Source organism: Convolutriloba macropyga, chromosome 9 (genome assembly GCF_964194025.1).
Source record: "Convolutriloba macropyga chromosome 9, txConMacr16.3, whole genome shotgun sequence".
Classification (NCBI taxonomy): Eukaryota; Metazoa; Xenacoelomorpha; order Acoela; family Convolutidae; genus Convolutriloba; species Convolutriloba macropyga.
The window spans coordinates 64,040,675-64,055,822 of NC_134476.1; positions in this window are offsets into that span (position 1 = coordinate 64,040,675).

Genomic DNA, 15,148 nt, shown 5'->3' on the forward strand with positions numbered 1-15,148 from the left:
GTCAAAAATGGTTCGCTGTGCCAGATTTTTTTATTTTATCCCCAACTATGGCTCAAGTGGAGCATGCCCACAAAAAATGAGCCAATTCGGACTAAAATTGACGATTCGGTTGCCAAAACAAAGTTCGGTGATCGAAAAAGTTAAGCCTCATCGAGCGCGGATACTTTTTTGGAAATTGGTAAAAACTTGTCCAAAATGGTTCGCTGTGCCAGATTTTTTTATTTTATCCCCAACTATGGCTCAAGTGGAGCATGCCCACAAAAAATGAGCCAATTCGGACTAAAATTGACGATTTGGTGGCCAAAACAAAGTTCGGTGATCGAAAAAGTTAAGCCTCATCGAGCGCGGATACTTTTTTGGAAATTGGTGAAAACTTGTCAAAAATGGTTCGCTGTGCCAGATTTTTTTTATTTTATCCCCAACTATGGCTCAAGTGGAGCATGCCCACAAAAAATGGGCCAATTCGGACTAAAATTGACGATTTGGTGGCCAAAACAAAGTTCGGTGATCGAAAAAGTTAAGCCTCATCGAGCGCGGATACTTTTTTGGAAATTGGTAAAATTTTGTCAAAAATGGTTCGCTGTGCCAGATTTTTTTATTCTATCCCCAACTATGGCTCAAGTGGAGCGTGCCCACAAAAAATGAGCCAATTCGGACTAAAATTGACGATTTGGTGGCCAAAACAACGTTCGGTGATCGAAAAAGTTAAGCCTCATCGAGCGCGGATACTTTTTTGGAAATTGGTGAAAACTTGTCCAAAATGGTTCGCTGTGCCAGATTTTTTTAATTTATCCCCAACTATGGCTCAAGTGGAGCATGCCCACAAAAAATGAGCCAATTCGGAATAAAATTGACGATTTGGTGGCCAAAACAAAGTTCGGTGATCGAAAAAGTTAAGCCTCATCGAGCGCGGATACTTTTTTGGAAATTGGTGAAAACTTGTCGAAAATGGTTCGCTGTGCCAGATTTTTTTATTTTATCCCCAACTATGGCTCAAGTGGAGCATGCCCACAAAAAATGAGCCAATTCAGACTAAAATTGACGATTTGGTGGCCAAAACAAAGTTCGGTGATCGAAAAAGTTAAGCCTCATCGAGCGCGGATACTTTTTTGGAAATTGGTGAAAACTTGTCAAAAATGGTTCGCTGTGCCAGATTTTTTTATTTTATCCCCAACTATGGCTCAAGTGGAGCATGCCCACAAAAAATGAGCCAATTCGGACTAAAATTGACGATTCGGTTGCCAAAACAAAGTTCGGTGATCGAAAAAGTTAAGCCTCATCGAGCGCGGATACTTTTTTGGAAATTGGTGAAAACTTGTCAAAAATGGTTCGCTGTGCCAGATTTTTTTTATTTTATCCCCAACTATGGCTCAAGTGGAGCATGCCCACAAAAAATGAGCCAATTCGGACTAAAATTGACGATTTGGTGGCCAAAACAAAGTTCGGTGATCGAAAAAGTTAAGCCTCATCGAGCGCGGATACTTTTTTGGAAATTGGTGAAAACTTGTCAAAAATGGTTCGCTGTGCCAGATTTTTTTATTTTATCCCCAACTATGGCTCAAGTGGAGCATGCCCACAAAAAATGAGCCATTTCGGACTAAAATTGACGATTTGGTGGCCAAAACAAAGTTCGGTGATCGAAAAAGTTAAGCCTCATCGAGCGCGGATACTTTTTTGGAAATCGGTAAAAACTTGTCCAAAATGGTTCGCTGTGCCAGATTTTTTTGTTTTATCCCTAACTATGGCTCAAGTGGAGCATGCCCACAAAAAATGAGCCAATTCGGACTAAAATTGACGATTTGGTGACCAAAACAAAGTTCGGTGATCGAAAAAGTTAAGCCTCATCGAGCGCGGATACTTTTTTGGAAAGCGGTAAAAACTAGTTCAAAATGGTTCGCTGTGCCAGATTTTTTTGTTTTATCCCCAACTATGGCTCAAGTGGAGCATGCCCACAAAAAATGAGCCAATTCGGACTAAAATTGACGATTTGGTGGCCAAAACAAAGTTCGGTGATCGAAAAAGTTAAGCCTCATCGAGCGCGGATACTTTTTTGGAAATTGGTGAAAACTTGTCGAAAATGGTTCGCTGTGCCAGATTTTTTTATTTTATCCCCAACTATGGCTCAAGTGGAGCATGCCCACAAAAAATGAGCCAATTCAGACTAAAATTGACGATTTGGTGGCCAAAACAAAAGTTCGGTGATCGAAAAAGTTAAGCCTCATCGAGCGCGGATACTTTTTTGGAAATTGGTAAAATTTTGTCAAAAATGGTTCGCTGTGCCAGATTTTTTATTCTATCCCCAACTATGGCTCAAGTGGAGCGTGCCCACAAAAAATGAGCCAATTCGGACTAAAATTGACGATTTGGTGGCCAAAACAACGTTCGGTGATCGAAAAAGTTAAGCCTCATCGAGCGCGGATACTTTTTTGGAAATTGGTGAAAACTTGTCCAAAATGGTTCGCTGTGCCAGATTTTTTTATTTTATCCCCAACTATGGCTCAAGTGGAGCATGCCCACAAAAAATGAGCCAATTCGGACTAAAATTGACGATTTGGTGGCCAAAACAAAGTTCGGTGATCGAAAAAGTTAAGCCTCATCGAGCGCGGATACTTTTTTGGAAATTGGTGAAAACTTGTCGAAAATGGTTCGCTGTGCCAGATTTTTTTTATTTTATCCCCAACTATGGCTCAAGTGGAGCATGCCCACAAAAAATGAGCCAATTCAGACTAAAATTGACGATTTGGTGGCCAAAACAAAGTTCGGTGATCGAAAAAGTTAAGCCTCATCGAGCGCGGATACTTTTTTGGAAATTGGTGAAAACTTGTCAAAAATGGTTCGCTGTGCCAGATTTTTTTATTTTATCCCCAACTATGGCTCAAGTGGAGCATGCCCACAAAAAATGAGCCAATTCGGACTAAAATTGACGATTTGGTGGCCAAAACAAAGTTCGGTGATCGAAAAAGTTAAGCCTCATCGAGCGCGGATACTTTTTTGGAAATTGGTGAAAACTTGTCAAAAATGGTTCGCTGCGCCAGATTTTTTTTATTTTATCCCCAACTATGGCTCAAGTGGAGCATGCCCACAAAAAATGAGCCAATTCGGACTAAAATTGACGATTTGGTGGCCAAAACAAAGTTCGGTGATCGAAAAAGTTAAGCCTCATCGAGCGCGGATACTTTTTTGGAAATCGGTAAAAACTTGTCCAAAATGGTTCGCTGTGCCAGATTTTTTTGTTTTATCCCTAACTATGGCTCAAGTGGAGCATGCCCACAAAAAATGAGCCAATTCAGACTAAAATTGACGATTTGGTGGCCAAAACAAAGTTCGGTGATCGAAAAAGTTAAGCCTCATCGAGCGCGGATACTTTTTTGGAAATTGGTGAAAACTTGTCAAAAATGGTTCGCTGTGCCAGAATTTTTTATTTTATCCCCAACTATGGCTCAAGTGGAGCATGCCCACAAAAAATGAGCCAATTCGGACTAAAATTGACGATTTGGTGGCCAAAACAAAGTTCGGTGATCGAAAAAGTTAAGCCTCATCGAGCGCGGATACTTTTTTGGAAATTGGTGAAAACTTGTCAAAAATGGTTCGCTGCGCCAGATTTTTTTTATTTTATCCCCAACTATGGCTCAAGTGGAGCATGCCCACAAAAAATGAGCCAATTCGGACTAAAATTGACGATTTGGTGGCCAAAACAAAGTTCGGTGATCGAAAAAGTTAAGCCTCATCGAGCGCGGATACTTTTTTGGAAATTGGTGAAAACTTGTCAAAAATGGTTCGCTGTGCCAGATTTTTTTATTTTATCCCCAACTATGGCTCAAGTGGAGCATGCCCACAAAAAATGAGCCATTTCGGACTAAAATTGACGATTTGGTGGCCAAAACAAAGTTCGGTGATCGAAAAAGTTAAGCCTCATCGAGCGCGGATACTTTTTTGGAAATCGGTAAAAACTTGTCCAAAATGGTTCGCTGTGCCAGATTTTTTTGTTTTATCCCTAACTATGGCTCAAGTGGAGCATGCCCACAAAAAATGAGCCAATTCGGACTAAAATTGACGATTTGGTGACCAAAACAAAGTTCGGTGATCGAAAAAGTTAAGCCTCATCGAGCGCGGATACTTTTTTGGAAAGCGGTAAAAACTAGTTCAAAATGGTTCGCTGTGCCAGATTTTTTTGTTTTATCCCCAACTATGGCTCAAGTGGAGCATGCCCACAAAAAATGAGCCGTTTCGGACTAAAATTGACGATTTGGTGGCCAAAACAATGTTCGGTGATCGAAAAAGTTAAGCCTCATCGAGCGCGGATACTTTTTTGGAAATTGGTGAAAACTTGTCAAAAATGGTTCGCTGTGCCAGATTTTTTTGTTTTATCCCTAACTATGGCTCAAGTGGAGCATGCCCACAAAAAATGAGCCAATTCGGACTAAAATTGACGATTTGGTGACCAAAACAAAGTTCGGTGATCGAAAAAGTTAAGCCTCATCGAGCGCGGATACTTTTTTGGAAATCGGTAAAAACTTGTCCAAAATGGTTCGCTGTGCCAGATTTTTTTGTTTTATCCCCAACTATGGCTCAAGTGGAGCATGCCCACAAAAAATGAGCCATTTCAGACTAAAATTGACGATTTGGTGGCCAAAACAATGTTCGGTGATCGAAAAAGTTAAGCCTCATCGAGCGCGGATACTTTTTTGGAAATTGGTGAAAACTTGTCAAAAATGGTTCGTTGTGCCAGATTTTTTTATTTTATCCCCAACAATGGCTCAAGTGGAGCATGCCCACAAAAAATGAGCCATTTCGGACTAAAATTGACGATTTGGTGGCCAAAACAAAGTTCGGTGATCGAAAAAGTTAAGCCTCATCGAGCGCGGATACTTTTTTGGAAATTGGTGAAAACTTGTCAAAAATGGTTCGCTGTGCCAGATTTTTTTATTTTATCCCCAACTATGGCTCAAGTGGAGCATGCCCACAAAAAATGAGCCATTTCCGACTAAAATTGACGATTTGGTGGCCAAAACAAAGTTCGGTGATCGAAAAAGTTAAGCCTCATCGAGCGCGGATACTTTTTTGGAAATCGGTAAAAACTTGTCCAAAATGTTTCGCTGTGCCAGAATTTTTTGTTTTATCCCTAACTATGGCCCAAGTGGAGCATGCCCACAAAAAATGAGCCAATTCGGACTAAAATTGACGATTTGGTGACCAAAACAAAGTTCAGTGATCGAAAAAGTTAAGCCTCATCGAGCGCCGATACTTTTTTGGAAATCGGTAAAAACTTGTCCAAAATGGTTCGCTGTGCCAGATTTTTTTGTTTTATCCCTAACTATGGCTCAAGTGGAGCATGCCCACAAAAAATGAGCCAATTCGGACTAAAATTGACGATTTGGTGACCAAAACAAAGTTCGGTGATCGAAAAAGTTAAGCCTCATCGAGCGCGGATACTTTTTTGGAAATCGGTAAAAACTTGTCCAAAATGGTTCGCTGTGCCAGATTTTTTTGTTTTATCCCCAACTATGGCTCAAGTGGAGCATGCCCACAAAAAATGAGCCATTTCAGACTAAAATTGACGATTTGGTGGCCAAAACAATGTTCGGTGATCGAAAAAGTTAAGCCTCATCGAGCGCGGATACTTTTTTGGAAATTGGTGAAAACTTGTCAAAAATGGTTCGTTGTGCCAGATTTTTTTATTTTATCCCCAACTATGGCTCAAGTGGAGCATGCCCACAAAAAATGAGCCATTTCGGACTAAAATTGACGATTTGGTGGCCAAAACAAAGTTCGGTGATCGAAAAAGTTAAGCCTCATCGAGCGCGGATACTTTTTTGGAAATTGGTGAAAACTTGTCAAAAATGGTTCGCTGTGCCAGATTTTTTTATTTTATCCCCAACTATGGCTCAAGTGGAGCATGCCCACAAAAAATGAGCCATTTCCGACTAAAATTGACGATTTGGTGGCCAAAACAAAGTTCGGTGATCGAAAAAGTTAAGCCTCATCGAGCGCGGATACTTTTTTGGAAATCGGTAAAAACTTGTCCAAAATGGTTCGCTGTGCCAGAATTTTTTGTTTTATCCCTAACTATGGCCCAAGTGGAGCATGCCCACAAAAAATGAGCCAATTCGGACTAAAATTGACGATTTGGTGACCAAAACAAAGTTCAGTGATCGAAAAAGTTAAGCCTCATCGAGCGCCGATACTTTTTTGGAAATCGGTAAAAACTTGTCCAAAATGGTTCGCTGTGCCAGATTTTTTTGTTTTATCCCTAACTATGGCTCAAGTGGAGCATGCCCACAAAAAATGAGCCAATTCGGACTAAAATTGACGATTTGGTGACCAAAACAAAGTTCGGTGATCGAAAAAGTTAAGCCTCATCGAGCGCGGATACTTTTTTGGAAATCGGTAAAAACTTGTCCAAAATGGTTCGCTGTGCCAGATTTTTTTGTTTTATCCCTAACTATGGCTCAAGTGGAGCATGCCCACAAAAAATGAGCCAATTCGGACTAAAATTGACGATTTGGTGACCAAAACAAAGTTCGGTGATCGAAAAAGTTAAGCCTCATCGAGCGCGGATACTTTTTTTGGAAATCGGTAAAAACTTGTCCAAAATGGTTCGCTGTGCCAGATTTTTTTGTTTTATCCCTAACTATGGCTCAAGTGGAGCATGCCCACAAAAAATGAGCCAATTCGGACTAAAATTGACGATTTGTTGACCAAAACAAAGTTCGGTGATCGAAAAAGTTAAGCCTCATCGAGCGCGGATACTTTTTTGGAAATCGGTAAAAACTTGTCCAAAATGGTTCGCTGTGCCAGATTTTTTTGTTTTATCCCCAATTATGGCTCAAGTGGAGCATGCCCACAAAAAATGAGCCAATTCTGACTAAAATTGACGATTTGGTGGCCAAAACAAAGTTCGGTGATCGAAAAAGTTAAGCCTCATCGAGCGCGGATACTTTTTTGGAAATCGGTAAAAACTTGTCCAAAATGGTTCGCTGTGCCAGATTTTTTTGTTTTATCCCTAACTATGGCTCAAGTGGAGCATGCCCACAAAAAATGAGCCAATTCGGACTAAAATTGACGATTTGGTGACCAAAACAAAGTTCGGTGATCGAAAAAGTTAAGCCTCATCGAGCGCGGATACTTTTTTGGAAATCGGTAAAAACTTGTCCAAAATGGTTCGCTGTGCCAGATTTTTTTGTTTTATCCCCAACTATGGCTCAAGTGGAGCATGCCCACAAAAAATGAGCCATTTCGGACTAAAATTGACGATTTGGTGGCCAAAACAAAGTTCGGTGATCGAAAAAGTTAAGCCTCATCGAGCGCGGATACTTTTTTGGAAATCGGTAAAAACTTGTCCAAAATGGTTCGCTGTGCCAGATTTTTTTGTTTTATCCCTAACTATGGCTCAAGTGGAGCATGCCCACAAAAAATGAGCCAATTCGGACTAAAATTGACGATTTGGTGGCCAAAACAATGTTCGGTGATCGAAAAAGTTAAGCCTCATCGAGCGCGGATACTTTTTTGGAAATTGGTGAAAACTTGTCCAAAATGGTTCGCTGTGCCAGATTTTTTTGTTTTATCCCTAACTATGGCTCAAGTGGAGCATGCCCACAAAAAATGAGCCAATTCGGACTAAAATTGACGATTTGGTGGCCAAAACAATGTTCGGTGATCGAAAAAGTTAAGCCTCATCGAGCGCGGATACTTTTTTGGAAATTGGTGAAAACTTGTCAAAAATGGTTCGCTGTGCCAGATTTTTTTATTTTATCCCCAACTATGGCTCAAGTGGAGCATGCCCACAAAAAATGAGCCATTTCGGACTAAAATTGACGATTTGGTGGCCAAAACAAAGTTCGGTGATCGAAAAAGTTAAGCCTCATCGAGCGCGGATACTTTTTTGGAAATTGGTGAAAACTTGTCAAAAATGGTTCGCTGTGCCAGATTTTTTTATTTTATCCCCAACTATGGCTCAAGTGGAGCATGCCCACAAAAAATGAGCCATTTCGGACTAAAATTGACGATTTGGTGGCCAAAACAAAGTTCGGTGATCGAAAAAACTAAGCCTCATCGAGCGCGGATACTTTTTTGGAAATCGGTAAAAACTTGTCCAAAATGGTTCGCTGTGCCAGAATTTTTTGTTTTATCCCTAACTATTGCCCAAGTGGAGCATGCCCACAAAAAATGAGCCAATTCGGACTGAAATTGACGATTTGGTGACCAAAACAAAGTTCGGTGATTGAAAAAGTTAAGCCTCATCGAGCGCGGATACTTTTTTGGAAATCGGTAAAAACTTGTCCAAAATGGTTCGCTGTGCCAGAATTTTTTGTTTTATCCCTAACTATGGCCCAAGTGGAGCATGCCCACAAAAAATGAGCCAATTCGGACTAAAATTGACGATTTGGTGGCCAAAACAAAGTTCGGTGATCGAAAAAGTTAAGCCTCATCGAGCGCGGATACTTTTTTGGAAATTGGTGAAAACTTGTCAAAAATGGTTCGCTGTGCCAGATTTTTTTATTTTATCCCCAACTATGGCTCAAGTGGAGCATGCCCACAAAAAATGAGCCATTTCGGACTAAAATTGACGATTTGGTGGCCAAAACAAAGTTCGGTGATCGAAAAAGTTAAGCCTCATCGAGCGCGGATACTTTTTTGGAAATCGGTAAAAACTTGTCCAAAATGGTTCGCTGTGCCAGAATTTTTTGTTTTATCCCTAACTATGGCCCAAGTGGAGCATGCCCACAAAAAATGAGCCAATTCGGACTAAAATTGACGATTTGGTGACCAAAACAAAGTTCGGTGATCGAAAAAGTTAAGCCTCATCGAGCGCGGATACTTTTTTGGAAATCGGTAAAAACTTGTCCAAAATGGTTCGCTGTGCCAGATTTTTTTGTTTTATCCCTAACTATGGCTCAAGTGGAGCATGCCCACAAAAAATGAGCCAATTCGGACTAAAATTGACGATTTGGTGACCAAAACAAAGTTCGGTGATCGAAAAAGTTAAGCCTCATCGAGCGCGGATACTTTTTTGGAAATCGGTGAAAACTTGTCCAAAATGGTTCGCTGTGCCAGATTTTTTTATCTTATCCCCAACTATGGCTCAAGTGGAGCATGCCCACAAAAAATGAGCCAATTCGGACTAAAATTGACGATTTGGTGACCAAAACAAAGTTCGGTGATCGAAAAAGTTAAGCCTCATCGAGCGCGGATACTTTTTTGGAAATTGGTGAAAACTTGTCAAAAATGGTTCGCTGTGCCAGATTTTTTTATTTTATCCCCAACTATGGCTCAAGTGGAGCATGCCCACAAAAAATGAGCCATTTCGGACTAAAATTGACGATTTGGTGGCCAAAACAAAGTTCGGTGATCGAAAAAGTTAAGCCTCATCGAGCGCGGATACTTTTTTGGAAATCGGTAAAAACTTGTCCAAAATGGTTCGCTGTGCCAGAATTTTTTGTTTTATCCCTAACTATGGCCCAAGTGGAGCATGCCCACAAAAAATGAGCCAATTCGGACTAAAATTGACGATTTGGTGACCAAAACAAAGTTCGGTGATCGAAAAAGTTAAGCCTCATCGAGCGCGGATACTTTTTTGGAAATCGGTAAAAACTTGTCCAAAATGGTTCGCTGTGCCAGATTTTTTTATCTTATCCCCAACTATGGCTCAAGTGGAGCATGCCCACAAAAAATGAGCCAATTCGGACTAAAATTGACGATTTGGTGACCAAAACAAAGTTCGGTGATCGAAAAAGTTAAGCCTCATCGAGCGCGGATACTTTTTTGGAAATTGGTGAAAACTTGTCAAAAATGGTTCGCTGTGCCAGATTTTTTTATTTTATCCCCAACTATGGCTCAAGTGGAGCATGCCCACAAAAAATGAGCCATTTCGGACTAAAATTGACGATTTGGTGGCCAAAACAAAGTTCGGTGATCGAAAAAGTTAAGCCTCATCGAGCGCGGATACTTTTTTGGAAATCGGTAAAAAACTTGTCCAAAATGGTTCGCTGTGCCAGAATTTTTTGTTTTATCCCTAACTATGGCCCAAGTGGAGCATGCCCACAAAAAATGAGCCAATTCGGACTAAAATTGACGATTTGGTGACCAAAACAAAGTTCGGTGATCGAAAAAGTTAAGCCTCATCGAGCGCGGATACTTTTTTGGAAATCGGTAAAAACTTGTCCAAAATGGTTCGCTGTGCCAGATTTTTTTGTTTTATCCCTAACTATGGCTCAAGTGGAGCATGCCCACAAAAAATGAGCCAATTCGGACTAAAATTGACGATTTGGTGACCAAAACAAAGTTCGGTGATCGAAAAAGTTAAGCCTCATCGAGCGCGGATACTTTTTTGGAAATCGGTAAAAACTTGTCCAAAATGGTTCGCTGTGCCAGATTTTTTTATCTTATCCCCAACTATGGCTCAAGTGGAGCATGCCCACAAAAAATGAGCCAATTCGGACTAAAATTGACGATTTGGTGATCAAAACAAAGTTCGGTGATCGAAAAAGTTAAGCCTCATCGAGCGCGGATACTTTTTTGGAAATCGGTAAAAACTTGTCCAAAATGGTTCGCTGTGCCAGATTTTTTTGTTTTATCCCTAACTATGGCTCACGTGGAGCATGCCCACAAAAAATGAGCCAATTCGGACTAAAATTGACGATTTGGTGACCAAAACAAAGTTCGGTGATCGAAAAAGTTAAGCCTCATCGAGCGCGGATACTTTTTTGGAAATCGGTAAAAACTTGTCCAAAATGGTTCGCTGTGCCAGATTTTTTTGTTTTATCCCCAACTATGGCTCAAGTGGAGCATGCCCACAAAAAATGAGCCATTTCGAACTAAAATTGACGATTTGGTGGCCAAAACAAAGTTCGGTGATCGAAAAAGTTAAGCCTCATCGAGCGCGGATACTTTTTTGGAAATCGGTAAAAACTTGTCCAAAATGGTTCGCTGTGCCAGATTTTTTTGTTTTATCCCCAACTACGGCTCAAGTGGAGCATGCCCACAAAAAATGAGCCATTTCGGACTAAAATTGACGATTTGGTGGCCAAAACAAAGTTCGGTGATTGAAAAAGTTAAGCCTCATCGAGCGCGGATACTTTTTTGGAAATCGGTAAAAACTTGTCCAAAATGGTTCGCTGTGCCAGATTTTTTTGTTTTATCCCTAACTATGGCTCAAGTGGAGCATGCCCAAAAAAAATGAGCCAATTCGGACTAAAATTGACGATTTGGTGACCAAAATAAAGTTCGGTGATCGAAAAAGTTAAGCCTCATCGAGCGCGGATACTTTTTTGGAAATCGGTAAAAACTTGTCCAAAATGGTTCGCTGTGCCAAATTTTTTTGTTTTATCCCCAACTATGGCTCAAGTGGAGCATGCCCACAAAAAATGAGCCAATTTGGACTAAAATTGACGATTTGGTTGCCAAAACAAAGTTCGGTGATCGAAAAAGTTAAGCCTCATCGAGCGCGGATACTTTTTTGGAAATTGGTAAAAACTTGTCAAAAATGGTTCGTTGTGCCAGATTTTTTTATTCTATCCCCAACTATGGCTCAAGTGGAGCATGCCCACAAAAAATGAGCCAATTCGGACTAAAATTGACGATTTGGTGACCAAAACAAAGTTCGGTGATCGAAAAAGTTAAGCCTCATCGAGCGCGGATACTTTTTTGGAAATCGGTAAAAACTTGTCCAAAATGGTTCGCTGTGCCAGATTTTTTTGTTTTATCCCTAACTATGGCTCAAGTGGAGCATGCCCACAAAAAATGAGCCAATTCGGACTAAAATTGACGATTTGGTGACCAAAACAAAGTTCGGTGATCGAAAAAGTTAAGCCTCATCGAGCGCGGATACTTTTTTGGAAATCGGTAAAAACTTGTCCAAAATGGTTCGCTGTGCCAGATTTTTTTGTTTTATCCCCAACTATGGCTCAAGTGGAGCATGCCCACAAAAAATGAGCCATTTCAGACTAAAATTGACGATTTAGTGGCCAAAACAATGTTCGGTGATCGAAAAAGTTAAGCCTCATCGAGCGCGGATACTTTTTTGGAAATTGGTGAAAAATTGTCAAAAATGTTTCGCTGTGCCAGATTTTTTTATTTTATCCCCAACTATGGCTCAAGTGGAGCATGCCCACAAAAAATGAGCCATTTCGGACTAAAATTGACGATTTGGTGGCCAAAACAAAGTTCGGTGATCGAAAAAGTTAAGCCTCATCGAGCGCGGATACTTTTTTGGAAATTGGTGAAAACTTGTCAAAAATGGTTCGCTGTGCCAGATTTTTTTATTTTATCCCCAACTATGGCTCAAGTGGAGCATGCCCACAAAAAATGAGCCATTTCGGACTAAAATTGACGATTTGGTGGCCAAAACAAAGTTCGGTGATCGAAAAAGTTAAGCCTCATCGAGCGCGGATACTTTTTTGGAAACCGGTAAAAACTTGTCCAAAATGGTTCGCTGTGCCAGATTTTTTTGTTTTATCCCTAACTATGGCTCAAGTGGAGCATACCCACAAAAAATGAGCCAATTCGGACTAAAATTGACGATTTGGTGACCAAAACAAAGTTCGGTGATCGAAAAAGTTAAGCCTCATCGAGCGCGGATACTTTTTTGGAAATCGGTAAAAACTTGTCCAAAATGGTTCGCTGTGCCAGATTTTTTTGTTTTATCCCTAACTATGGCTCAAGTGGAGCATGCCCACAAAAAATGAGGCAATTCGGACTAAAATTGACGATTTGGTGACCAAAACAAAGTTCGGTGATCGAAAAAGTTAAGCCTCATGTAGCGCGGATACTTTTTTGGAAATCGGTAAAAACTTGTCCAAAATGGTTCGCTGTGCCAGATTTTTTTGTTTTATCCCTAACTATGGCTCAAGTGGAGCATGCCCACAAAAAATGAGCCAATTCGGACTAAAATTGACGATTTGGTGACCAAAACAATGTTCGGTGATCGAAAAAGTTAAGCCTCATCGAGCGCGGATACTTTTTTGGAAATCGGTAAAAACTTGTCCACAATGGTTCGCTGTGCCAGATTTTTTTGTTTTATCCCTAACTATGGCTTAAGTGGAGCATGCCCACAAAAAATGAGCCAATTCGGACTAAAACTGACGATTTGGTGACCAAAACAAAGTTCGGTGATCGAAAAAGTTAAGCCTCATCGAGCGCGGATACTTTTTTGGAAATCGGTAAAAACTTGTCCAAAATGGTTCGCTGTGCCAGATTTTTTTTTTATCCCTAACTATGGCTCAAGTGGAGCATGCCCACAAAAAATGAGCCAATTCGGACTAAAATTGACGATTTGTTGACCAAAACAAAGTTCGGTGATCGAAAAAGTTAAGCCTCATCGAGCGCGGATACTTTTTTGGAAATCGGTAAAAACTTGTCCAAAATGGTTCGCTGTGCCAGATTTTTTTGTTTTATCCCTAACTATGGCTCAAGTGGAGTGTGCCCACAAAAAATGAGCCAATTCGGACTAAAATTGACGATTTGGTGACCAAAACAAAGTTCGGTGATCGAAAAAGTTAAGCCTCATCGAGCGCGGATACTTTTTTGGAAATCGGTAAAAACTTGTCCAAAATGGTTCGCTGTGCCAGATTTTTTTGTTTTATCCCTAACTATGGCTCAAGTGGAGCATGCCCACAAAAAATGAGCCAATTCGGACTAAAATTGACGATTTGGTGACCAAAACAAAGTTCGGTGATCGAAAAAGTTAAGCCTCATCGAGCGCGGATACTTTTTTGGAAATCGGTAAAAACTTGTCCAAAATGGTTCGCTGTGCCAGATTTTTTTGTTTTATCCCTAACTATGGCTCAAGTGGAGCATGCCCACAAAAAATGAGCCAATTCGGACTAAAATTGACGATTTGGTGACCAAAACAAAGTTCGGTGATCGAAAAAGTTAAGCCTCATCGAGCGCGGATACTTTTTTGGAAATCGGTAAAAACTTGTCCAAAATGGTTCGCTGTGCCAGGTTTTTTTTGTTTTATCCCTAACTATGGCTCAAGTGGAGCATGCCCACAAAAAATGAGCCAATTCGGACTAAAATTGACGATTTGGTGACCAAAACAAAGTTCGGTGATCGAAAAAGTTAAGCCTCATCGAGCGCGGATACTTTTTTGGAAATCGGTAAAAACTTGTCCAAAATGGTTCGCTGTGCCATATTTTTTTGTTTTATCCTTAACTATGGCTCAAGTGGAGCATGCCCACAAAAATTGAGCCAATTCGGACTAAAATTGACGATTTGGTGACCAAAACAAAGTTCGGTGATCGAAAAAGTTAAGCCTCATCGAGCGCGGATACTTTTTTGGAAATCGGTAAAAACTTGTCCAAAATGGTTCGCTGTGCCAGATTTTTTTGTTTAATCCCTAACTATGGCTCAAGTGGAGCATGCCCACAAAAAATGAGCCAATTCGGACTAAAATTGACGATTTGGTGACCAAAACAAAGTTCGGTGATCGAAAAAGTTAAGCCTCATCGAGCGCGGATACTTTTTTGGAAATCGGTAAAAACTTGTCCAAAATGGTTCGCTGTGCCAGATTTTTTTGTTTTATCCCTAACTATGGCTCAAGTGGAGCATGCCCACAAAAAATGAGCCAATTCGGACTAAAATTGACGATTTGGTGACCAAAACAAAGTTCGGTGATCGAAAAAGATAAGCCTCATCGAGCGCGGATACTTTTTTGGAAATCGGTAAAAACTTGTCCAAAATGGTTCGCTGTGCCAGATTTTTTTGTTTTATCCCTAACTATGGCTCAAGTGGAGCATGCCGACAAAAAATGAGCCAATTCGGACTAAAATTGACGATTTGGTGACCAAAACAAAGTTCGGTGATCGAAAAGGTTAAGCCTCATCGAGCGCGGATACTTTTTTGGAAATCGGTAAAAACTAGTCCAAAATGGTTCGCTGTGCCAGATTATTTTGTTTTATCCCTAACTATGGCTCAAGTGGAGCATGCCCACAAAAAATGAGCCAATTCGGACTAAAATTGACGATTTGGTGACCAAAACAAAGTTCGGTGATCGAAAAAGTTAAGCCTCATCGAGCGCGGATACTTTTTTGGAAATCGGTAAAAACTTGTTCAAAATGGTTCGCTGTGCCAGATTTTTTTGTTTTATCCCTAACTATGGCTCAAGTGGAGCATGCCCACAAAAAATGAGCCAATTCGGACTAAAATTGAC